Source organism: Trachinotus anak, unplaced genomic scaffold (genome assembly GCF_046630095.1).
Source record: "Trachinotus anak isolate AG129_WGS33_773 ecotype Australia unplaced genomic scaffold, CSIRO_AGI_Tana_v1 ptg000005l, whole genome shotgun sequence".
Classification (NCBI taxonomy): domain Eukaryota; kingdom Metazoa; phylum Chordata; class Actinopteri; order Carangiformes; family Carangidae; genus Trachinotus; species Trachinotus anak.
The window spans coordinates 17,614,344-17,641,490 of record NW_027273856.1 but is presented as its reverse complement, the minus strand read 5'-3'; the positions used below and the strand labels follow the sequence as shown (position 1 = coordinate 17,641,490).

Genomic DNA, 27,147 nt, shown 5'->3' with positions numbered 1-27,147 from the left:
AAATGCAAAGCTTGAGAATAGTGAAACGTGAATCTTCCTATAAGAGACCAGTTTTTCCATTTTCCATTTATCAAGAAAAGACTCCCAGGCGTGCTAAGATGTATATAATAGCAATTGTAAGTGCACTGTATGACAAATGACACACTATAACATCCCAAATGGCACATGAATTCGTCTGAAAGCGTCACGCTGCTTGGATTCTTAACGACATGGGAAGCTGTTTATATAGATGTCATACATGTATGGTTGTGTGGGAAACTGATTGCTTGCTTGGCTGAGATGAGCTCTATTTTACAGTTAATGATGTGCTGGAGCAGCAGTGGTGTCACATAAGCATCATGTGGGGCTGGGAGACAGTGCTTTTATTGGAAATCCCAAGACTGAAAATAATCCCCAACAACAATAATCGACTCTGTGGCCCACCCTGACCTCTGACCTCCCTGTGGAGTCGGGGAAGCACATTTGTAGGATAAAAAATATCTCCAAAAAGGCCACTCTTTCAGTCTCTCCACACACACACACACACATGCCGCTAAAGGTTAAACTCATGCCTACAGTCACTCATTATATCGGCCAATGTGTGTGTGTGTGTGTGTGTGTGTGTGAGACAGAGAGGGGGGCTCTTGGCTAGTGTCGAAAGCAGTTAAATCATCGCACATAGGACCAAAGTGGCACTTATAGCGCATAAATGTCAGTTGGAATGAGTTGGTCCCGGGTAGCCAGTGTAATATGCATACTCGTATATGTGTGTGTATAAGTGTGTGTGTGCACTTGTGGGAGTGTAAAGTGTAAGAAGCAGAGAAGATTAAAAACAGACAGATGATTCACTCAAGCATCTGCTCACATCAGGTTCAATTATCAAGCTGAGAAAATGTCCGACAAAGATTTTCCCTTTCATTTGTTTCTCACATTCAATCCGGTGACAAAATGGATGTGTTTCAAGCCACTGAGATGACAGAAGTTATAATCATTCATCACAGCTCCAGTAAGAATCTGCCCCCCCCCCCCACTCGCGACAGGCCTCGTCTTGTAGAGCTTTTCAGCAAAGGCGTTGGATCAGCAAGGGCAGTCGCTCACGCTGCACAAGCAGGTGATGATTAAAGGCTGACCTTACACTTAATTAGTGGCAACTGGGAGATTTCACTGCTTGGCTATGAATCATGGGAGGAAAAAGCAGCCGCCAGGGAAATGTTACCTAAGTGATTAGGTGAGGGGTGTAAATCAATAGTGCCACTGACCTGCGAATGGAGTGGTGGTGGTGGTGGTGGGGGTGAGTAAGGTGTAAAATGAAGATGGAAAAAAAAAAAAAAAAGAATGAAAGGACATGATTAACACAAGTGCTCCTGTCTCACGGGCATAAACAGCATAGGTTGCTTTATTTATTTAATTTCAGGTAAAAAGATGAGAGATTAATAATTAACATGAGTGATTTTTACAGTATAACATAATAGACGACCATAGTAACACTTGAACATCTGTAAATACGTTTAGAAAGGCTAGAGAGTGACAAGAGTGTATGTTAATATTATGATAGAAATGTGACGACTAGCAAGATAAACACAAAGTGGCCCCCGCCGCTGCAGAATAAGAAAAAGGAAAGTTGTAGTCATCTCCAGCAGCCTGGCTCAGATAAAACAATTAATCTAACGTTGAGCACTTCACCCGAAAGCTAAGTAAGGGGCCAAATGGCTCATTGAAATCTGGAGCTTTAATCGCTACTGTGAGGCAGTTTGTGCCAAATCAGTTGTTGATGCTTCATTCTTCTTCTCCGCTCTAAATGGCCCAAACTCTTCTTAATATGTAGCCAAGGTCAGGAGACGCATTAGTTATTGAAGAGTGGAGATCAATAGCCAAAGCAGTCCTTGACAACGCACGGCCTGAGAATGGCTAACTACAACTTATCTGGCTGCCAGTGTTGGTGCATCTGTTTGTGTGTTTGTGCGTGTGTGTGAGAGAAACCAAGCGGCATGGTAAAATCTGCTACCAGTGCTGGAGAAAAAAGTAGTTCTTGGATCTCCGCTTCAGTGATTTTTAGAACAAACAATACTCATTTCAGTAAAAAATGGTGCCCACCAAATGATGTTCAAATGCAGCTAAATTGCACTGGCTGATGTGTTTGATATCCACTCGTAAGCGACTGAGGTTTTTATTCTCATGTTCAGGTTGAGCTCTGGGATACTTAAAGTTCAGCGTGAGTACAGAGTGGGTTGGTTGTGTTGTCATGTCAGTCATTGTCCTGCCTCCAAACACTGTTGATATTTTTCGTTGTTTAACCATGACCACAATCTTTGCCCAACTGTAAACAGGCAATTTGTAAGTTTTCTCTGCCGCCAAACGTGGTTTCTTGCCGGGAGGTGGCGGCGCTTGAAAGATATTTGCACATTTTTGTCTTTCTAGTATAAAAGTTTAAAATACGCCCTCTGAGCACCTGGGGCTAGCTGGTTAGCATGCTAACTTAATTAGAAGAAAAGATGCGATCGAGATAAATTTTGAGACTGAAGTCACATATCTTGGTAAGTAAACAACATTAATACTAGTGATAGTCTGTAGCAGTAGCAAAATTTACAAACAATGACAAACCCACAGGGAATTAGCAACCTGTTTTATTGGTTTTATGGTTCTGTCTCCACTGGATGTATAAGTAGGTACTTGCTAACAAATTGTATTGTAGTATCAACTCTGTAAGGTGATACTTATTTGATCCTGTGTTCATAGTTAGTTGCACTACCCAATAGTGGACTGAAAGTGCTGAAAGTGCGTGTACCTGAAACGTTGATGACATTTCCTTGTTGCACAGGAAAGCTACGGCAAGTATTGTATGCCAAAGCTAAACCTGGAAGTCCATCTGCATGACATTAAAGCAAAGGACAGGGTTGTTCAGTATGAAAAGAATCAATTACAAACATGAAATGAATTATACCTTTCAACACTTTAAAAAGGCAAAAGCACAATGATGGTTAAAAAGCTCCGTGAAGCTCATCCTTTGTACTAAATGCCACCTTTGCAGGTCAATTTAAATCAAAATCAATTTACTGAATCTGCTTGCAATTATATACCAGTTCCCAATGCCCCATGAAACTGGCCCAGTCACTGGATGTGTGTTTCTGTCAGCTCAGGTGGAGATGAGTCCCACGTGGCTCATTTCACTCTCTCTCTCTCTCTCTCTCTCTCTCTCACACACACACACACACACACACACACACCTCCATGTCCAGTTATAATTGACTCTTTTGAGCAGGAACAGCATGCTTTCTCATTGCTCCAGCGCTAATTGGGTTCTTTGCCCTCACGTTTTTTACATGAAACACATTTTATGGAGCAATTTAAAATACGTGGTGCTGTATAATTAGAAAGAGATGAGGGAATGAGTGGGAACTGTGCCATGCAGCCGTGTCTTTTATACACTTTGGGTGCTCGCCGGTTAAAAAATTCTACGTCTGAAAAGGGAGACAGGGTGGATATTTGGACAAATACGTCAGATCACCTTCCATTACAATGTAAATATTAGGAGTCGGCAACGAGGAGCAAGGCTGTAATGTCTGTTAGATGAGTGGATCCAAACAGGGTCATCCATAAGTGATTTTGGGAAAAGAGGGAGGAAGGAAGCACATGAAGGTGAATAATGATTAGCCATTGGGAACATATGCTGTTTCTTTCATAAACTCACTCCTAATGACTTATTTGGCAGTTGTTGTTTTGACCTGTGTAAATGTTCAAACACTGAGGTGAGGCCAGATGTTTGGCAGACACATGTGCACATTAATAAACAGCATGCACACACATGCTTGTACACACATACACAGATGCTCACACAAATCTGCACATCCACTATAACAACTGCACACAGGCCCGCACGTACAAACACACACACACACACACACACACTCACACACTCTCTCCCTTCACATCCTCTGGGATTCACTCGAGGAGGACTCATTTTTTTCCTCCCTGCTTGTTGATATTTGTCCTGTCAACTCTCTAAACCGACTGTTGGCTCCTGTACGGACCTGAGCAAAACACTGTAGCAAATATTTAACATTTTATTTTTCGCTGGGTTACTTATCAAGGAGGCTAAAACAGTGTGGCAAAACAGATTATTCAGAGATAAATACCTGAATGTTCGTGTTACGTTGAGTAGGCTATCAAACTGAAATGTCCAGATACCACAGCAGAGGGGTGAGAACATGTCTACTTCACTTGGACAACACAGCTTAGTAAATACACTAAAACATTAGCTGACTCAGAAATGAACTTTTAAAAACTTATCACAGTGCTAATGTGGTAACCATTCGACTGAGAGTAAAATGGTTTACGTGCCTGAAGCATTATCGGCGTGTGTTTGATAAACTGACCGATCTGTAAAGCTGATCTCAAATCACCTCAAATATCTGACTTTGTAGTGTAGTGTGATCAAGACCCATATGCTATTACGTTTACTGGGAGATTTAAAAAATACAAGTACGATATTACGACATTGAAGGAGATGGAGCTCTGCTCTGACAGGGCGTAATTTGGACATGAGGAGGCAGAGCTCAGTTTAACCCCTGCTTCTATGAGGTACGTCTCTATAGTCATGTGGGTGGGGACTGGTTTTTAGCTTTAAAAACTTTTTATGCTGGTGATTTTTTTGCTAGCTGCTGAGGTGGTAAAGCAGTGTATGATGGCTGTGTTGTATGTTGATGTTGTTGGGCTATAATGTTGATAAATGCGGATGTAGTGGTGTCTGTGGGCATCATGTTTGCTGGATAATGAACTAACATGTTCATTGTGTCCTAAATAGTCTCAGTTTTGTTGTTGTTAAATTATTGCTTGTAGTTGACATCATGTAACATACATGGAAGCTTGGTCAGAAAAGATTCTTGTGATGGCTTTTGCTCCGTCTCATTTTGGATGCTTCCATTATTCAAATTGAACACAGTTGTTGAGCACTTTCCAGAAATGACGATCGTTGCTGTTAGCTAGCTAGCTAACATTTGTGCTATCGTTCATCGTACCAAATCATGACACACTGCTGAATTAACCCAAGAAATGTACTAATGCCCTCTATCCCCACAACAGTATAGTGGTGAAAATAGTTTTCCCTTTCCACATAAACAAGATGGCAACTATTGATGGCGAGAAGCATCCAGTGCCTCACACGCAATTTTTTGACTGTTACGAATACACCATCCAGGTACTCATAGTATGTTAACATAATTGTCAGTGTGAACACACTTATGCACTCGTAATAGCGTAAATATGGAAGAATGTGAAATGAGACATGCTTTTGTGTCTCCTGTTAGCTAGCAAGTATGGCTAGTTTTAACAAAGTCTGGCTACTGTAGAACTAATTTTGTCAAACTGATTTAGTGTGTCATGATTTATGTAAATTTAGGAATAACTGGTTGTTTTTAGTGGCAACTTTTAGAGGCAGGGGCAACAAACCATCAGCAAATGTCACAACCACTGTACTGTAAACCTCCAGCATATCATATCCTCTATAAATAATACGTTCCATGTTTAATAACCTTGTATGACCCTTGTGAAGCACTTCAATATCCAGAAGGCTGGTGATTATGGCAGTTATTGAAGCAGTATGGCCAGAAATCTGGGCCTGCTATTACTCCCAGTTATTCATGACTGCTGCGGTTGCATCTGGTTTCTCTCAGGTTTAAATCAATCTATGTCATGATTCATCCTGAGGAATAGCACAGCAGCTCGGCAGTCCTCAAAGATCTTGTTTATCAGAATCTCCTGTGCTCAGTCAGAGATCACAAGTACAGCACTGTAAAATTTTGCGAGCTTGGAAAGGTTTGTTTAATTGTATCCAGAATGATTTCTTTTACTTGAGTACTTCTTTCTTTCAGTTTTAGTGCTGAGGCAAAGTGGGGAATTTCTAGAAGCTGGCCTTGTTTTGTGATAGCATGACATGTTTGATGGCACTCAAAATAACTGGAATTCTTGTACAAAGACCAAGTGGGCTGTAGTTATGATTGTTTTTGTACTTTCTTTTCTTGTTTTACAGCACATTTGCACTCAGACATCAAAACATAAGGATCCCACATGATACTTATTTATTTTTCAAACATAACCACAAAACCGTTTACTACAATATAAGTTATGGTCTTGGCCCACATAATGCAAATGTACATTAGAAAAACATGAATTTTATTGCATCATACAAATGAATTATCGATTCAGCAACGAACATGACATCAATTAGAGTTAATGAGTAGATTCTACAATGTATGAAGTCATCTAAAAATCAATGTGTTAATCTAACATTTATATGAACGAATATTAATGATAATGGTGGTAATATTTTATATTTTTATTACTGTCAACAATCCCATGTATGTATGCACTGTGTTTTATGTCCCACATACACTGTAAAAAAAATGTAGAAGCTCTCACTTTAACTAGAGAAATGTGTTGTAATCCTGCTGAATGTAGTGCATTTACTTTTGCATGTATCACTAAAAACTACAGTATCCAGCTGCTTTAGGAAATCACTGAGCTTATTTTAAGAAATCAAACCTCATATATGTAAAACCAGACTTTAAAGATTGACGTTTTCAGTATTTGAAGACCTATGCCCTTTCCTGTCAACCTGTTTGGTCTACCTATGTTTCAGGTGCCTGGTGGGTGAGGCAGGGGATCGTCTGCCTCAGCTGGGCCCAGGAAGCTCTGGCTGCTGCCGGCAGTACCTCTCTCCCCTTCCCTGCAGGCAGCTGTTTCAGTCAGGACGCTTTAGTTCTTTGATAGTTCTTTCCCTTTACTTCATTTTCATGCATTTTCAACATCTGCACACATCCTGCACTGCTGATTTTACTGACATTCACACTTCATGGATTATTGTGTTTTGTGTTATGCATTTAAATGTCCTCAGTTTGTTAAATAAACCGTTTCTGTTTGCTTCTGTTTACAGTTTCTGGCTGCTGAAAATGATGTCTCTCCCGCTTTTGTCACGGCCTTACGAGCCAGGTTGTGATGAGAAGGATCAATGGGCTTTGGGCTGAGTGCCAGAGAGAGCACTGGGAGTCACACAAACACATGTTGGTTTTTGGTCACTTTATGGGATCTGTTGAAAGGATAATAGAGAACAACAAGTCTTATTCTTTATAGATCGATTTGTGAGTGTTAGCACAAAGTTTACTTTTTTTAATTAGTCTGTGAACCACTTAGGTGCTTAAAGACTGAGTTTTTCAATATCATTTGAATATTTCTTTGAGCTTTTTATACAGTAGCAGAGTTCAGGATGAACAGCTCTATCGTAAATATAAAACAAAGAAGCTTTAGTGAGTCTCTGGAAGCTGTGAATGTGAATACAGTATTAGCCTTGAAATTAGTTTTGAATGCCTGTCTGGCACCTAGAGTGAGAGAAAGAACATGCACGGCTCTAAGAGCCAATAACAGGTCAGATTTCCCCAAAGGTTCTGACACCAGCACTGGAATTAATTGCACTGTTCTGAAGATGAATAAAGGCATTTGTGCTGTGATTAAGGAAGCCCGAGCACTCCCTCCCTGCAGGCCTGAACCAACATTCAATAAGCCCACAGCAGTGCCTGTCTGCCTGCCTGATGGACTTTGCTTCCATGGAGCCACAGAGCCTGACAGGAAACACAATGCCTGCACACACACACACACACACACATTTGTATTACTTCTCCTGTGCAGAAACACTCCCACATGCACATATGCAGGCACAAACCCACCCCCACCCTCCTGCAGCCACACACACAACACTCTGTATCCACACCAGTATATATATACATTGATTATAGTAAATGCAAAAACAAATGCAGACCTGTCTTTTGTCAAGCAGCTGGAGCAATGAGAGAGCACACGCTATGACGCTATGTATGAAAATGTGTGAAGTGAAGAGGCCGCCGTCTGAATGAGGCCGTCAGTGACAAGGCTTGATAAGAGAATGTTTATGATACCGTGTGTGAGATCTGACTGTCTGTCAACGAATGGAGCCGTTGTGTGATTGTAATCGTCACCTTGGGTGACAACAGGGCTGCAGAGTTTTATAGCATCTGGGAGTAATAAACTGTAGGAGAGATAGCAAAGCTATGATGGAACTTGTGGGAACTGTTGGAAGATATAGGGGTCGTCAGGCTTTTATGAACATGGGCTTCAAATTTATGACAGAAATAACATTTACAATAGATTTTATTTTTCTACTGTTAACAACAAAGACTCTTGTGGCAGTTTGAAAATAGGAAATAAGAGCGTAGAATTAAAAAAAAAAAAAAAAAAAAAAGCGGCTGATAAAAAGTCCACCGCAGTGAGTCATTTCTTCCATGAGCTGTCAGGAAGTTTAATGGCGGTTTTCTTCTTATGTTTTTAAGCTGTTTGGATCGCTGTGTTTTGATAGTTTGGCATCTTCTTACCTGGATCAGTGTCAAATCCTATGAGCCCGAGAGATTTACTTTCTCTGGCCAGCCTTCTCAGCTCCTCCAAATGCCACGCGTTTGATTGGTCTGGTCAACTTTACTTTTCAGCCGACAGCCAAATCGTTTGTGAGCAGCCTCTCGCTCTCACGGTTTTCCCTGTTTATGTTAAACTAATCTCTCTGACAAACATTGTTCCACTTTCTCCACTTCTCTCAGAGTATTTTATGTACCACTTACGTGCCGCTTTAGGAGCCATGCCCGCCGTGTGAAATCAGTCAGGAACGGCACCAACATCACACAGAAAAATTTATAGGAACGCTGTGATGATCTAATACTGTGTTTTTCTTTCAGGGGCTGGGTTGGGACACAGCTGGAGTCCAGGGACAAAATAGATTCCAAAATTATTCTTGGGAGATTGGTGCCTCAACATTTTAAAATTCAAATGCCTCTCATTACTGTGGTGTAGATTATTAAACTAAACCCTATGTTTGCTTGCATGTTGCAATATGTAAAACATAAGCTTAATGATAAAACATGTGCAGCCCAAGAGAAAAGGTTTGAAAATCCCTTGCTTACAAAGTGTTGCTTTGTTTTCCAGGTCATTTAAAGTCAGCTTTTATTGGTTGTGCTGTAGTACTGTTGTATTTATAGTTAGTCTAACAATGTGGCTCTAGGGATAGAGAGGTGTAGGGATGGTAGTGATGGTCAAATCTTTGGTCCAGTCTTAAATATCTCAACTATTATTGGATGGATTGCCATTAAATGTCGTGCACACAATTATTTTTCTTTAGAGAATAAATCCTAGTCACTTCTGTGATTCTCTGACTTTTCACATGAGGTTGACATTTGTGGTTTCGACTGTAATGAAATAAACATTGTAATGAAGTTTGGTGCAGTCGTTCATGCTCCCTACAGGTTAAACTGTAATCAGCACATGAAAATTTATAGTTTTCTATTTTTTTCATTTATGACTAAAACCCTCTTGCAAACAACAGTGACATTCCCATCAGCCTCAAATGTCCTCAAATGTTAGCACGCTGCTAAGCTGCAACTTGCATTTTCACTGTGAGCATGTTAGCAAACTGACATTTAGCGCAGAGCACTGCTGTGCTGAACACAGCCTGTCTACACCAGGCTTTCTCTGAGCGGGTAAATTTGTTAAAATATCATGTTTTAGATGTAGTGTTTTTCAGTACACATTCAGTGTAAATGTGTTTTCAATATCAAATCGACTCATATGTAAATTCAAACATTATTTGAATTGGCTGTTTTACATCGGTGTTGGACTGACAGCAGTGTAACCGACTGTTTTGCAACACTGCTACATCAGTTTACAGTTTATGTTTTACGAAACAGAAACTGAAATGCAGATGAAGCTCGAGGTCAGCCTGACAGTTTTTCAGCAGCCTGTTAACCATCAAACACGGACAACATCGTGGACTGGTGGCTTAAAGGCCAATTAAAAAGAAAACAAGTAACGCCTCCGACACAAGCGTTAACTTTTAATAGCAATGTAGTCACCACGTCTGAGACTTGTAGTGCGTTTGATGACATCTGCCCAGTGTTCATATGTGTGTCATGAGTTCAGTGCCATATGTATAACACCGGTTGCCATGCGGTGTGTGAGGAGCAGGGGTTGCTGCTTCATGTGGAGGTGATCAAATAGCCGCGTGGTCAGGGTGCATACCACAAATGTTTTGAACAGCTGGACCCCCGTTTGATTGCTGGCCCACTGGGGTCATATCCCACCTCTCTAGTCCCACATTTCCTGTCTGTCTTCACTGTCCTGCTCAATGAAGACATCAAAATGACAAAAAAGAAGAAACTCCGTCCCAGGTGACATTTTTCCACGCGAGCTCGCCACAGTACTACTGAAGCAGTAGCCCTGTAGGATTTAGGGATGTTTATGAGGTTATGTGGTCCATGAGTTTTATTTCAGTGTCTAAGAGGTCCATGGTCTACACAGGAAGAGATTCAGCCTCGAACATCTCACGCTTCTCACAAAACACATTCGCTCCTATTTTAATGAATCCAGCTGCACGAGCTGTGTAATGGTTTGTGTACTGAGGTTATACACATGTAAACATGACTAGAAATTAAACACCTATTTTTACACTAAGTCTGTTTTCCTACATTTTATGCACCAAAGTACAGTGATTGTGTGTTGGGCTCTGAGCTTCCAAAACACAGGTGACCTTTACCACGGTGCTGTTGCTGAACGCCTCCTGTGCAGACGCTGCTGCTCTGCTCATGTGCTGCTAATGCTACACCGTCTGTGCAGCCACAGTGTTGTGCTCTGTCCTGAATCAACAGAACCCACCTATTGCTTCTATACAGTATGCACTACATACTATGGCTACAGTGGCCTATACTCTTGGAGCAGACAGAACAAATAAATTGCCATACTTTGCATGAAATGATACATTATGTGCAACACTGGATGTCAGTCAACTGTGACTTTATAATGTCGCTGGAAATTAAAGTTCACAAGCACACAGGAAAAGGATTTTCTTAAGATTTACTGCTCATTTTTAGTTTCCAAGATTTTTCTGGAGCCGTCTCACCACCACTAACAATTTATTTTAATTTCTTTCACATGGGTTTTTTTTTGTTGTTGTTGTTTTTTGTTTTTCAGCTGTGAGCCACTCCTCTATTTCCTTTGTGCATTGCACTGTGGGAGGATAGTGTCCATTGACAGTGCAGTCAGACAATGCTATTGTTCTTGCTGTTTTGTTCCTTTCACTTTGTTGTAAGGTGTCCTTGAGTGCCTTGAAAGGTGCCTAAAATTAAGATCTTTAAAAAAATTAATAAAAAAAAAAAGAATTTGTTAATATGCATACTCATTGCTTTTGAATCACACTTTTCTAGTGTGAACACCAAACCTGTGTCTGGCTGTTATGTAGTTTGGATTTGGGACACATGTATGAGGCCACAGAGAAGAAAAGAGATCAGGTGCTTTCATGTTTCCAGTCACTGCACATTTTTTACATAGCTGCAACTGATACATTGAAAAGAGCATTATTAAATTTGTAAATATAACATTGCACACATACCACAATGGAGACAGACAGTTTATCTGTCTGTGCACCTCTCAGCAGTATCTATCTAGTACAGTATATATATATATATATATATATATATATATATATATATATATATATATATATATATATATTGTATAACTTGATAAAATATGTTGAACAGGCCATCTCTGCTGTCTTCTCCTGCCTCCCGGCTCCCAGGCTGCATTTCAGGAGGAGCAGCTCTTCACTCAGCCATGACCGCAGCCTCAGAGAGAGCTGCCAGGCATTTCTCCTCTCCGCTCCTGATGTCATTCTTTGAAGAAGGAAAACTAAAAAAAAAAAAAAAAACACTTCAGTGCCATTTCTGCATAGCCAGACACTGGAGTAGCGTTGAAGACAGAGAGGAGTGGGAACAAAGCGAAGTGACAAGACAAACATAATGTTCTGGATTCGAAACTAGAACAATTACAAAATAATACAGCCCCACGCTCCTCACCTAAATCCTCTCCACAGTGACACATGGTGACATTTCACAGGACCAGACCAGTAAGTTATGAGGTGTGGTGAGACTTTTGTGTAGCGGTAACCACTGACATTACTCTGCTGCTGATTGCATTATGATTGGAACCATAAAGGTGGTCCTCTCAAGGGGGAAGCATCTGAGAATGTAAAAGGCGGAGGTGAGCCGGGAGCGGAGGCACTTCATCCGTCAGCAACCTGTCGGTCTCCGCTTGGGTGATTCATGGCGGCCATTTTGTGTCAAAATCTCACCACAAATCAGTTTGCCATGAAAAGGAGGCTGACACTCACTCTGTCCAGAGACAGGTCTGAGATGTGTGTTGGAGATGTGGAAAGAAAGAACTGAGGAAATTGAGTTCAGAAGCTGCCGCTGCACAAAAACACACAATGAATGTTTTTTATTTGCCCGACTCACCAGCTGCCGTTTCCCTGCAGTTCTTTAATAATTCAGGGCCGGGAGACAGGAGGCAGCCATGTTTGCTGTATTTATCTCCATGTTTGTCACTTGCAGTGTAATTGTCGTGCTCACAACTCCCAGTGTAGCCACTTTTTAAAATGATTAGGTTTCTATCAGCAGAATGGGAAAAAATAACAGTCTCTTCGGTCCTGAGTCGCAACTCTGCCCCTGCACTGTGACCAAACTAGTACATGAATTATTTCCATTGGAAATGTTTTTTCCCTCCTATTTCCCATTTTGTTTTTATCACTTCTCAAGTTCTTAAGTGTGCGCCGTCGCCCCGCTTTTCCCCATCCTCTCGCCTCCCGTTTGAAATGTAACTTTGGCAGAATAATGGAGAATTACCCTGTCTATAAAAAGCTCCTGAAGTCAGGAGGGGCACCGCTGCCAAACGACACTGCAAGCAATTACCGTATGTTTCAACACCCTTTTCATAGGAAGGGATGTGTCTCGAGGGCCACTCACCACGCGTATGAGTCTCATTTGGTTCGCATTACCATATCCTGCCGCAGCACAGTCGAGCCCTGGCTGTCACTGCCTCGTCTACTCAGCGTCTTTTGTTTGTGATGGTCATGTCCTTGCATCAACGGAGGACAAAGGAGCAGAAAAGAAAAGGAAAAAAAAAAACTTGTCAGAAAACATGTCTTTGTTTTCATTTCCCTGGCATCGAGCGAGGAGTGATTCCCCGCCACCCTGGTGACCCTGTGTGAGTGAAAGATGAGATTAAATAAAGGAAAGGGGGGGGGGGGGGGGGGGGGGGGGGGGGTTCTCTGCTTTGCCATTTTGGTCTCGTCGGGGAATTGTGAATTCAGCAGATAAAGGTGAGCGTCGCCGCCTTCCCCGTCTCACAGAACAAAGCTATTCTTGAATGTCACACAAGAGGCAAAAGAATTTCTCAATAAAACACATGGAGGATAGTGTGATTTGTTTCTCTCCTGCTGTTTCATCTCCCCTGATATTTCCACACACACAAACACACACACACACACACACACACACCTTCCACCCTCCCTCATCCTCTGCCCCCCGGCGCTTGAACTCTGTGTGGGTTTTCTGTTAATTGGATTCAGATTGCAGAGATAATACAGTCTTATGTGGAGCGCTGTTTGGCTCTGCGGCGTCGGGGTTTTGGAGTTAATGCCGTCGAAAGTAAGTACAGTAGTCAAACAGAGGAGGCTGTGTGAGGAAGCAGTCTGCTATGCATCTGCTCGGCAGGCGGCATAGCCAGCGGGAGGAGGTCACCCAATCATTAGGGCCCCGGGGATGATGTCATCCCGCAGCGCGCTCAACGCCAGTCAGCTCCCCGCACACATGCGTCCCTGCCTCGGAGAACGCGTCATCACCGCCGTCCTGCTGAGTCAGCTGGGTGTAGGCTGTGTGTGCTTGTGCACGTGTGTGTGTGTGTGTGTGCATGAGGGAAAGTACTGTTAGCCACTCTGACATAGATGCACAATCATGAATAAACTGGAACGAGCACCGGAGGAAACGTTGGAGGCTGTTTCTGACGATCACCTTCAATAAAAATCGAAGCTACCTGCTCACACTGTCACCACAACGGCTCCAAAATAAAATTAGAGAGATATTCCACCACTCACGCACTTCCTACTTTAGAGGAAGGAGAAAGACTCTGTTTCTATGGTTATTCTGTTTGGCCCCGCCCTGATGTCCCCCCTAAGGCTGAAGCCCTGAACCCTCAGACTTAATTGATGTCACCTGGGGAGTGCGAGAGGCTGCGAGAGCTCACAATGGTACAAAAAAGTAATGGGACAACACTTTGTGACATCACGTCAAAACATGTTGTGCGCAATTGTAGGTTTTGCTCTTTTTTTTTTTTTTCTTTATTTCCTCCCTTTGCTTCCTGGTTGTAAAGGAAACAGTGATGTTGGATGAGATCTGATGAAAGCAGATTTTGGATTCATCATCACAGGACAAATAGCTACACACACTTCTGAATCACCACTGAGCTCTGTGTTTATACTGACATGTAAACCGCTGTTTTCTTGTAACGTTAATTTGGGTTTGTTCCTGTCATGTTTGTTTGTTTGTTAACTATTGTTAACTTACTATAGTCCTCATTGCAGTGGGATGGCCCTAAGCCCTCATGGACTTACTGAGAATCTGCCTCAAAGTTTGAGCCCTTGAGGGGGGACTGTGAAACTGGGTGTTTGTTTACACAGTCCGTCTGTCTTTGAGTGGGAAGAGAGAAAGTCTTTGTGTAGTTGTTTATGGGAAAATGTATGTTGTGGAGCGTCCTTCTAGTGGGATGTGGAATGAGAGTTTCCACTGTGAAGACGAGCCAGGAAAGAACTGATGCAAAAAAAAAGGGAGTAACAGGAGCCGACCAAAAAAAAAAAAAAGGAAAGAGGGATCCATGAGGGGTAGCGCATCAAAAACTGTACATTTGTTTTTAATTTCCCGCAACGATCCCTGAAACCAAATCAGAGCAATCACACTGGAGGCCAAAACTGGCATGTAACACAGCCTTCTCCCTCCTACATCACCCCGTTCTGCCGTTCTCTAGAATAATATTTTCTTTCACAAGGAAAGAACATGTTTGATCACCCCCTTTATTAGAGACGAGGCTCGCCTCAGAAGTGCCTCCCGCCCGCCCTCGCTCGCCGCTGTCACTGTCTGTGCGTCTCTAGCCGCTCCACGCTGTGCGGCGTGGCACAGGAAAAAGCATGGAGAGGGAAAAGGGCCCACGCTGGAGGGCTCAGATGTGGGATATGGTGCCAAAGCGGGCCTCGCTCCCCCCAATCCAAAAGGGTCATATTATTTTCAGAGATTGGCTTTCCGCAACGAAGCCACTCTTCTCCTTGATCAATAAGACAAGTCACCCGTTTGCATTAATCCCACAAGCCGCCCACATGCAGGAATGTGCAACACAGGGAAAATCCTACAAGATGTAATTTCTTCATGTCTGCAGTGGAAAAAAAAAAAAAAAAAACTTTTACTGTTTGTGTTTTCCCTCATTGATACTTTTCATAAGTGCAGGGGGCTTGACAAACACATTCAGCTTCCCTCCCCTGACTGCGAAGGAGAAAATACCACATAAGGTCTCCCCTCTTTGTTCTGCGCATCAAGCCCCCAATGATTCACAGCAGAGTTTAGGTCAGAAGCATTGTTTGAAGACAAGCTCGGAATTCCACCAGCATTTAGTGTTTCCTCTATTTTTGAACACAACTTGCACATCTCGACAGAAAGTGCTCGTGCCACCGTGCCCCAGATGAACTCCTCAGGGACAAGTGGACAGGCGTCTGCTTCCTGGCTGCATTGTCCAAGGAGAGTATCCTGTTTATTACAGCTGGATGGGCTGCAGAAGAATGGCTGGCAACACCTACACTGATTATACTGCTCAGGCTTTGAATTTGGGACTTTTGCAACAGATAAGAGGGAGCTCTAAAATTAATAAACAGATGTCCAAACAAAACGATCAGTCTCCTGATAACCGGGCTTCCTTTGTCTTTTGTCTTTGCAGATGATTTCATCAGCTATTCTGACTTTCTTGTGCAGACATTTTTTGTTTGTTGAATGTCAAATATATCAGTCTTGTATATAAGAACAAACCCCTCCTGAGTATTCACTCGCACAGGCTTTTGAGGAGGCAAATGTTTATTATGGAGCTCTTTTTTTTTTTCTTTTTTTTTTTTTTGCATTGATGGATTACCTTGTTGAATTTACAGGAGAACGTATTATAAATCACTGCTGTACTGACCTTTCCTTATAAAATGGGAATCAAAAACCAGCGCTGATTTGCACGGGAGGTTGGGTGTAAATGATAGGACGGCTTTGGCCGGGAAAGAATATCAAGGCATTTGTCGGACAGGGATATTAAGGTACGTCCCTGATATAAAGCAGCGGATGGTAAAGAAAGTTGTGAGTTATTGCTGTGGACAGAATATATCCTGTTCCTCTCCATATACGGGATTACTGTTATTGACAGGCACAGCACAGTGTGTTCTCAGTGTTTTATGTGGCCCTGTTCTGACCAAATGGATGCTGTGACTAAGTGCCAATGAAAGTCAAACCATCACTCTACATTAAAGAGGAAAAGAGGAGCTATATATGTTTGTGCTATATATATATGTGCATGAAAGCACATGGATTCTCATGGGTGGGCATATGTGTGTACATTAATACACAAAACAGTGTACACATATTGTCTGCATCTTCTTGATACTGAAAAGTTAGTTGAAAGAATAATTAAACGTTTTCGGAAATGCTCGTATCCACTTTATTGCTGAGAGTTATATGATTAGATTGTTAGCTTACCTCTCTTGTGTATGTTTGCTAGCTTGTTAGCATAGCTTATCACCAAGACTGGAAACAAGGTGAAAATCTGCCTGCCAGCGCAGCCAAAGTTGCACTAATTAACACGTTACATCTCGTTTGTTTAATCTGTACAAACACTGAGGTGGAAAAAACGACAATTCAACGTTTTACAAGGGCTTTATTTGCCAGACTGCTTCCTGAGTGGGACGAGTTGCCAGGCAACCAGCAACTCCAGGAAGTTATTGCTCTCAGTCTTGTTCTCCCATAAAACAGCAAATTGAAATTTTTTTATTTATTATATTTTATATATTTTTATTTAAAGACCTTAAGAGGTTATCTCTGGACGGTGACCTGTTTTTCAGCCTTTATGCTAAACTAAGCTAAGCTAACATTAAAATGATAGTGAATGCGTTAGTCTATCTTTGTCCCTCTAACCTCCCCATTCACTGCACGCTATACCATGCTTTGGAGCCAGATATCGAGGGTGTACACAGTCTGTAATGCTATAGCTCCAGCCATGTGGATCAACAGCTAATAATAACAAAAACAACAAAATGGATATTTTGGTCATTCAGCCCAATAAAATCCTTAACCTCAGATAAGTACGGAGAGTACTTGAGCATGTTGCTCCAAATGAGGTAAACTATTTGACTGAGATTATCCTTAGGAGAGGCTGCCAAGCCAGAGTATTAACAAAGGGCAACTTTCCCGCCATGCATTTTCACACCAGCAGCACCAAGTGAAATTGGTAGCTGAGCTCCTAATGCACCGGCCTCCCCTGTCATTGGGTGATTAGCTGAAAGGGCTTTCATATTATGGCCAAAGTTGCAAGGCTCCTTTCAGACGAGAGTCTCGTAAAAAGTTCGGGAGGTTCACTTTTCTCATTAGGTTGGAGTCAGCTTCGATTTCCTGTGCGAGTGCAGAGTGGCAGGCCTTGGTTGACTGTTCTAAATGTAAATCATGGCTGAATGGAATTACACCGACAGTCAGACATCTGTATTTTAATTGGCCCCCGGCCACTGCACCCCGCCTCCCCCTCCCTCAATCCCCCACCCTTTTCCAGCCCTTAGCAACAGGCTCCCACAAAAACATTAATTTATAGTCCTGGCGTTAAGAATACACCCCATTTGTGTGTGCCGAACAAGGGGAAAGAGATCCTGTAGCCTACATGGCAAAAACAATATTTAACAGATGAGATCACTGCTACCATCTCCATTGTAGCATCAGCATGACAAGGCGGCCCAAAAATATTTCGCTTGGCAGCTTGCTGTGGGTTTCTGCACCCTTCGCCTGCATGTGTTTGTTTTGACTCGAGGCTGCTTATTTTCACTATAGGCTATCTGGCCGTGGGCTGCTAATTGTGAGGGGATCTGGGCAGAATGGTGTTGTTTTGAGGAAGGGGATTATTTCAATCAGTTGATTCTTCCAGTGAAGTGTGTGGTGTGGGCCCACTTTTGAAGCGGGGTGGTTGCTGGGCAATGAAAATGAGAGGGGGTAGAGGAGGAAACTACAATAATACACTAATTGATTCATATGGAGATGAAATAGATGTGGACAGATTGAGAGATGATGAGCGCAGTCATTACGATGTGTGGTAATCCAGATGCAAACCTCAGTGTGTTGTTAGTTAATAGTGACAGGAAGCCACAAGAAAGCACACAAGGCTGTGTTGAAGACTTGGTAGGGATGGGCTGGAGCTGAGACCTCTGATGGATTTATGGATAATGGGTTTATTGTACAAGCTAATTGTTAGAGGATCTAGGCTGCATGGTGCGTTTGCAGAAAAGGGATTAGTCCGATCAGTGTATCCCACTGGTGGAATGCGTGGCAGGAGTCCAGTGTTCAGTCTGGGTGTATGGAGGACACTGTGTCTGGATGGAGGGGACAAACAAGAGGTGGTACGGGAGACAGACAGAAATGTGAAAGCAGAGAAAGAATGAATGCAAAACCCAGTGGTATTTCTGCAGTACCATCAGGCAGCCCCACAAACCTGAGAGAACAGCGGACCTCTCCGATTTAAGCAGAAGTCTGATGAAAACAGCTCAAGCTGAGATCTCAGCTGAATTTACTGCGTGGGAATAATTGTAGTATGGATTTTCTTTTGTTCATGTACTCTCTTTTTTCGCTTTTATTTATTTCTCTCAAGGTTTTTTTTCTTCCTCTAATCTGCCATTTGCCACAGGATTTACATCCCAGTATTGAGTACACCCAGAGAAGCACTCAGCGGAATAAGTCCATTACTCGCTCAATTACTGGAACAGCACGGCCTGCTGGGTCGGGTTTGGGGAGAAGCAGGAAGGAAGGTCTTGCGGCTACTGGAGGGTTTCAGTATGTCAACGCTTTTGGCTAAATTCAGCTCCATGTCTTTCTGCAGCTCTCCTTTCCTGACCAGGAAGTGGTACACACCATGTATTTAGGCTGCTTTGATTGTAGGCTCATATAGGTTATTTGTCATTTAATTTGGTGCTACGTTGCTATGTGGTGATGAATATTAACATAATATGCACTTCCCCAGGCGTTCTGTTGTTTTTAGCCGTATGTACTTAGATACTTTAATTACAGAAGAGGAAATGTGATTTATTATAGAGTGCAGCGCATGCTCTTTTCCCCCAGAGCGCTGGCGAACAGCTTGCCATTGTTGCAGTCTGTGTGACACTGAAAAGCTAACGCACCGGTGTCCCTCGAGCACTGTATGGAACATATATGGAACAGTCACCGGTGAAATTATTTGCTTTGTGTGGGAATCCTCTGAGAAAAGGCGCACACACACACACACACACACACACACACACACACACACACACACACACACACACACACATCTCAGCTTCCAACCTATTGTTTATTTCAGCAGCACAGCACGAGGGCTATCCAACACCATCTTAGCTTTCATCTTCATATCATGTAGCTAGGACTTCCTCTCGCTTAGTTTGCACAGACATCTGGTATTGTGGACTTTGGGTCAGGGGCCCTGCTCAGGAGAAAAGATGAGATATTAGCATGTGGAGAAAGAGAGAGCAAGAGGTAAAGACAGACAGGAAGGAACGGGAAGAAGAGAAAGTGTGGAAGACAGAAAGAGAGGCGAGCACACGTGCATTCGCACACATGCGGCATAAATCATCACAGACCCAAGGATAATAGAAAATGGCAGTCCCCACAGTCTGCTAAATCAAGCCGCTGCTTCCTCAGACTATTCAGTAATTGCACAGAGTGCTGATTGCATTGTTTTACGGCAGCTACGGAGAGCTAAACGAAAACAAGCAGGAATGAACAGACACACACATCACATCAGCTGTGGGTAAACTTTGAGGGGAGAGGCAGGGATTCAGTGGCAGCTGTGGCTGGCAGAGGGTGGGGCAGGCCTGGGGAGACTGCCATGGGATGGGTTTGTAGCTGGTGGGGATGGTGTTTGTGCTGGATGCAGCAGACTTTTGTAGAATCAGCAGAGGTGTCGTGGCCAAGTCTGACACTGGCTCCCCATCAGAGTCAGGAAATAGAAGCTGACCTCTAAACTGTCCACAGTCATTTGTGCCTGTTCATCTATTAGAAGGAGAGTAACGGGCTCTTCACACCAAACCATTCACATACAGAGTAAGATACTAATAATAATAATACTCACACGTCAACATTATGAATCCTCCAGCTGTTAGCTAGCAGCAGGGCTATAGGGATGACAATGTCAGTCAAGCCACCACTTTGCTAATTAGCAAATTTAGCATGCTAAGAATAAATACTACCTGCTGAACACTGGCATGTTAGCACTTTCATTATGAGCTTGTTAGCATGCTGACATTAGCATTTAGCTTAGTCTCACAGAGCTACGAGCGCAGCTGTCGACTCTTAGCCTTGTTTAAACTTTGATTGATGGATTAAAAGTGTTTCATTGTCCTCTCTCTATCCTTAAAACATTGCTCTTTGATCAAATAAGAAGCTATATAGTTATATAGCAGTTATATGGGGAGGGGGTGTTGAGATGTCACACAGTTATACTGCAGTGTTGACCATCTTGGTTTTGGCATTAAAGACTGGGCAGACAACATTCAATCAATTCTTTTCTCAATCCATAAGTTATCTTTTAATAATTTGTGTTGCAGGATACCAAAAGTTACAAAAGTTTTTTTTTTTTTTTTTTTTTTTTTTTTTCCTAATTTTAATTCATATCACAGGGTGTCTGGTCATATTTCTGTCAGCTAAGATTTATTGTTCAGATACTGGGTAATTGTTTGGTTTGAAAAAAAAAAGGTTTTCCACAGACAAAGACCAGGGAGCACATCACTGCTAGAGCAGCCTGTCAGAATCGGTTCCTGATAGATCTCAAGATCAAATTAAAATATATGTTTAACAGGGACATGCTGGTGGCTCACCTGGTAAAGTGTGCAACATTTAGGCTTAGTCCTTACCACAGTGGCCCTGGTTCAAGTCCAGCCTGTGGTTATTTGCTGCACATCACCCTCTCTCTTTGCCCAACTTTTCTGTCTTTGTCACTGTTATTAAAAAAGCATGAAAAAAATAACAAAAACTAACAACAAAAAAAGACATGTAGTGTATGTTACATTGTAGCATAATGAGGCATTCTTTAAATTACTAATGAATTTTTTTTTTGTTTTCTCCCACTAAGGGTGACAAAGTCCTAATCTGAATTCCATGGTATGAGCAGAAATACTCAGTAAAATAAATAAAACCAAATATTTCCTCTATTTTAATAGAAAACAAAATTTAGAGATAATATATCAGTTAATAGCTAAACTTGCAGTTTTGGGCACCGAGGAGGTGGAAACAAGCTGTCATCACACTGACATATTATCACCTAAAAGGTTAATATGACAAACTTGCTCACACATCCAACAGTTAGGAAGCAAAATTAGTGTTTGGAGATGATTTTCTCCCTAATACACAAATGTCAGTTGAATAGTCAGGGAAAATTTAGCTACTAAATGCTCATCTGTTTGTTACTAGCCAGTCACTAACTTTGTCTGTCTACCTGAGCAGGTAGCTTACACTCTGCTTTAGAGATTTTTTGCTGAACACAATTACCAGTCTGGAAATGGAGCCAATGAGAGTGAATCAAAACGATCAAGTTGTGGCTCTTAAAGCCAAAGCTGAGGGGAACATGATGTGATCTTTTGATAGTATAAAACTTTTGATGATAGTCACTTACTGTAGCTACTGTAAGAATGTCGTGTACAGTGCAGACTCCTGGGGTCCATTACTATACTCTGCTACCTCACTACTACTTTTAAATATGTGTATGAGTATTTATTAGTTATAAGCATAAATATTAGTAGTAGGAAGAGTTTTGGTGAAATTGAGGGTCTTTAGATCTGACACAGCTGATGGAATGAGAAACAACATGCAGGCACTCAGCAGTCTGTCTTATCTGTTAAGCCACCAGGGCTTCAATCACCCTCTCTTAAGCTCAAAGATTGAGGCTGCTTAGAACATTATTCCTTCATCCGATTGAAAGTTGGGACAAATAGAGCAATGGGCTGGAGTGGGGTTTGCTCCCATTTCCCTTAAGAGCCTGAATGCAAAGACAATTACCAAGTTGTGGGCACTGTGATGGGGAAGAAAACCACTCTAAGTCCATGTGGGATGTTCTGTCTTTTACTAATCTTTCTTCCCCAAGTAGGCCAGAGTCTGTCTGGAGAAAGTCAGAAGAATTGCAAAGAACTTTGCTATTTGTTTGAGTCCATGAGATTTTGTTTTTCTTTCTGTCTGCTGCTCCACCAACAGACACAGAAACGCAGGGTGGTACGAGGCTATTGTGATCACAGGAAAGTAAACAGCTGTTATGTATCTGAGACAGTGACCTTGTATGACATTTCTACTCTTTCTGTATTTGTTCATGCCTGCACTGGGCCTGTGCTCTGCAGAAATACAATAACATTATTTATTTAATCACAACCCCATTCAAAAAAAAAAAGAAGGGGGCTCAAAACCATGTGAATATATGATCACTCTTATGAACATGAATTCACATGTCATCTTTTATCTTTTGTTCACAATAAAAGTACTTGTTGATTAATGTGACATGACAAGCTGAGACACCAAACGTGGGTTTCAATTTAAGCAATAATCAAGTGGGATGAGAGTGACCTGATGTCCCTGGCACCCAGGCAGACAGGCTTACAGCTGCCAGTGGAGTGTGTCTTTTCTCCAATATTTTAATCACAGGCTAGGCTTAATTAAAAGTTTCTGTGACATTTCTCGGTGGCTGGTAATCACATCAATTAAAACATGATTCCTGAGCCACGATCCAAAGTGGAGAGGGGTTTCCTGGTTTTTTTTCACGGCTATTTGAGAGAAAATATGTCGTTCCATTTATTACCGCCACGTAATTTATTACAACTACGTAAGATAATTTGTCACTTATATGCCATATCTTCTCACAGGGGAGCTGAATAGGCTGACAAAAACGTCTGCAATTCTTTGTGACGTCAGACCAAGCTCAGCTTTCATGGTTTTAATGCACATTTGAAAGCGATGAGCCACTTTTAGTTTCACATACTATCAATCAAGTTTCCATTTCGAGGGCTTCATGAAAAGCACTATAACATTTAAAGGTGGAGTTACTGAATAGTATCTTTAGAGGGCTTTCACATACTTACGGGAGGAAAGTGAAGTCACAGCCCCCATTACTGACTCATTTTAAGATCTCAACTTCAAATACCTCATACTGAAATCTACAAAATATGCCCTCTCTTATTCTCTCACTCCTTACACTGAGCCCTGGAGAATAAATTCCTCATCTCGGGAGTCAGACCTATTCAGACAAGGCTTTCAGAGCATCCCTTATTGGAAACCTGAGCCATCAAAATAAGTCCTGGAACGCAATTTCTGATTTTAGGCCATATGGGAGGATTTTAAATGGAGTCAGCCCGAACATGTGGTTGCATATGTCAGTCCATCACAGCACCACCATCGATGTTTGGCAGAGGTTTTGAAGCTGGGGCACAACCTAATCAAGTTAGAGTATTGATATCATATTTTATGTAAAAAAAAAAAAAAAAAAGAAGAAGATTCTCATAATGCCTTTTTCTGTTCAGTGTCCAAGGATACATTAGAACAGCCTTTTAGAGGCTTTTTAGCTCAAAAACATGAATGTAAATGTAAAATTTGTGCTTTCAGGGGTTTCTTTTTCTTTTATCTTCTATCCTGCTATGCATAGTTTAATTTCAGTAATAGTTGACTGAGTTGCATTTCACAGAATCTCAATTGATTTGACACGCGGTGCCTGATGTGGTATCAATAATAGGCCGCAAAGAGTTACAGCCAGGCTAGCAGCTCTTTTCTCCTCTGAGCTAAATGCTAACGTCAGGATGATAAAATGCTGATGATTAGCATGACGTTTAGCAGGTTCACCGTCCCAGATTATCGCATTAGTATTCTAACATTTGCTAAGTAGCACAAAACACCAAGTACAGCTAAGGGATGATGGGGATACCATTAATTTTGTAGGTATTTAGTCTGGTTTTACCTGATTATGGTGGCAGATGAAAAGTTAAGGGATCAACAAAGTTATTTACGAATCATCTTGAAGGGACCATGAATGTCTGGACCACATTTAATGGCAATCCATCCATTAACCGTTGAGATGCTTCACTCAAAATCACAAATGTGAACCACATGGTAGCACTATGGAAAAGTCAGGGACTCAACAAAGTCATTAGGCTTCATCCTCTGGGGACCATGAATGTCTGCACAGAATTTCATGGCTATCCCTTTGACATCTTAGATTTTTCAGTCTGGACCAAAGTCGTAACTGACACCACCGTCAGGAAGCGTAACTAAAAACATAATGGCAAGTACAAAATTGGTACTTTTAATGGTTTTTCTATACTGACGTGCTGCAGTGTGTGGTATGGAAAATGACGAACGCTCAACCAGCAGTCAGTGTGTGTTTTCGACAAATCACCTGCTTACATTACACTGTTAAAGCAACACAATCTGACATCCACAGAAGAAACATGACATTTACAGAACTATCAAAGGAGATCATAAAAAATCAGTGGCATGTGGTGATTTTTACAGATAGACAAGCAGAAGAAAAGTGACCCTTCTACCCCCAACCCCTCCCCAAAACAACAATTTCAACATGTGATTCAGCCATTTCCTGCACTGATGAGAAAAATATGGAGCAGACTAAAACATACCTTGTCATCACAGTAGCAGTAGCAAATCTCTCTTAAAATCAGGGCTTGTCCTGTCTCATGATTTTGTGCTGTGCTTTCCTGTGCTTAAAGTCACTCTGCTGCATCTGGCTGGTCTCTGCCTGGACATCTTCACCTTTGTGCACTCCTTCCTGGCTGAAGAAGAATTAGGATTATTCCTTTGACCTGACACTAAACATAACAAATGCAATATAGAGGATAAATATAAAAAAAAAATGTTAATATAAATTTACTGATTATTTGTAACATTTCATTAAGCTTTCTTATACTCAACTAATGTTCAATAAACACATATTGAACCAACAATTAGTAAATCATGTAACTGTTAGGGTTATGGTGAGGACTGGGGTTAGTGAAAGTTGAATTATTGAATTTCAACTCAACAAACAACCTTTTGAAATAAAGTGCAACAGATATTAATATGATATTATGTTGATATTATGTATAATATGATATTATGGTAACTTTAAGTATGTAAACTGTATAAATGTGCAAACCTTCCTTGCAAAAGGAGTTAATAAAAGCTGCTCCACAATACACACTTACCTCCTCGTTGTCACACATGTTGAACAAAGTCATTGGCAACAACTTCATACTGATTTGAAATGATAGATCACAGTGTCATTTGCTTGTTATCTTGCTACTACTGCAACACAAAAAAAGACTGTACTTGCACATTAGAAAATTACTTCCATAATGCCCCCACGCATCTGTGCATGTGAACAATGCATGCAATATCATAACGTGTAGCGGTGGAAGTTGAGTCCAGGGCAGCTTGACAACCACACTTATCTGTAGCTAGCTATAGCTAGTCACCCATCAAAGACCCCAGGGTTATCAACAATGCAATGTCCAAATGTCCAAAAAATGGTGCTCCCCACTCCACTTACAATGGCTAGTAGTCAAGCTAGCTGCCATAGATATTAGCCTACTGCAGACACGAGTACAGTAAATTATACTGATGGATGCAAACAGGCAATATCATCATTTATGACACAAAACGCTGTTCTGAGATCAGCTGTAAAGAGAGATATCACTTCCACTTTTGCTCTAATTAATGTCTATTTTTAGTTTTAACTGGTCAAGCACTGCTGGCCTTGCTTGTCCTGACAACACACCACTGGTTAAAGTGCGGATGAAAACACATTCATACAGGCGTTATATTACAGCACGCTGGCTATTGTAATATTAGTTCAACAGTTCACAATGTGCAATTAGAAAGGCCGCAGAGACTTCACAGATGAAAGTGACTATGGCCTCACACACCTGTGAAGACCTCCAGGGAAAGGAGAAGCACAGGGCTTGTGATAAGTTTGGGCAAGTGTGTAAACAATTTCAAACCTCAAGGCCAGCAGCTCTCGGTAATGGATGCTTAACCCAAACTGAAGTGATGTACTCCCCGCCCAGAAACACTGGAACCAGCTGAATTAGTGCAAGGACCTCTGACACACTAATGTAAATAAGAGAGGAGCAGAATTTACAGAGCGCTCTTTTTTTTCTACCTCTGAAACCACTCAGAGATCAAGAGGGGGAAATTTATGTCCCAACTGAATGAGAAGGGGAGGGGGAGGAAATGCTGCAGAAAGTAACTGCTTCATGGGCAGGACACCTTCAAATACAACAAAGAGAGAAGAAGAATCCCTTTTATCTGATCTGAGTCACCATTAGTAATGAAGCAAACCAAAAGCTTCAAAAGGGGAAACCATTAAGGAATAAGGAGAGCTGATGTTGAATAAATACATGCTGCGTAGAGCACGTCCCACCTCCCGTGTAATATTTAATTCCACCCATTTCACACATAAAGACTGGTTAACTTGTTGTGAGGACGAGTACACAGCCTGTGAAAACATTTACGAAGTGTCTTCTGTGGCTCTGACAGGAGCTGTCTGAAGTCAGAACCCTTGAACAATGCAAACCCTTTAACAACCGAATGTCGTCAGTTGTTAAAGACATGTTTTTTGTTCTTCAGACAAAGGTGTCTTCAACACTTTTTAATTTGCTGAACAAAGTTGTTTTTTCCACTTTTTTACCAGAAAGACCTGAAAACCACAATTAACTGACTTAGTGTGGATGTAGTTAACAAGCTAACAAATGAGCCAACAAGCTTGTTAGCACTGGCTCACAGTGACGTGAGGTACTGTAGATGTCAGGGCCGGGACGAATGAAACGTGGGGCGAAGGGAACACAGTCATTTTCTCTGAGCTCATCCAAGTCAGATATGGAAAACCGGTTAGACACTCACCAAAGCCTTGAAATATACAGTGTGGATTTGTTATACTTCTGTGGAGTTTTACCCAGGAGATTGTTTTGGATTTGAGTTTTTTGAA

At 41.7% G+C, this 27,147-nt stretch overlaps 1 long non-coding RNA gene across 1 annotated transcript; it reads right to left on the bottom strand.

Moving 5' to 3' along the window:
- Nucleotides 1-10,854: 10,854 nt before the first annotated feature.
- LOC139621261 (uncharacterized) lies at nt 10,855-17,999 on the bottom strand. The gene is made up of 3 exons (XR_011690971.1): nt 16,650-17,999; nt 12,843-12,954; nt 10,855-11,730 (listed from the first exon to the last, which is right to left on the bottom strand). It is a non-coding gene; the product is annotated as an uncharacterized lncRNA (long non-coding RNA).
- Between the last annotated feature and the right edge of the window lie 9,148 nt (nt 18,000-27,147).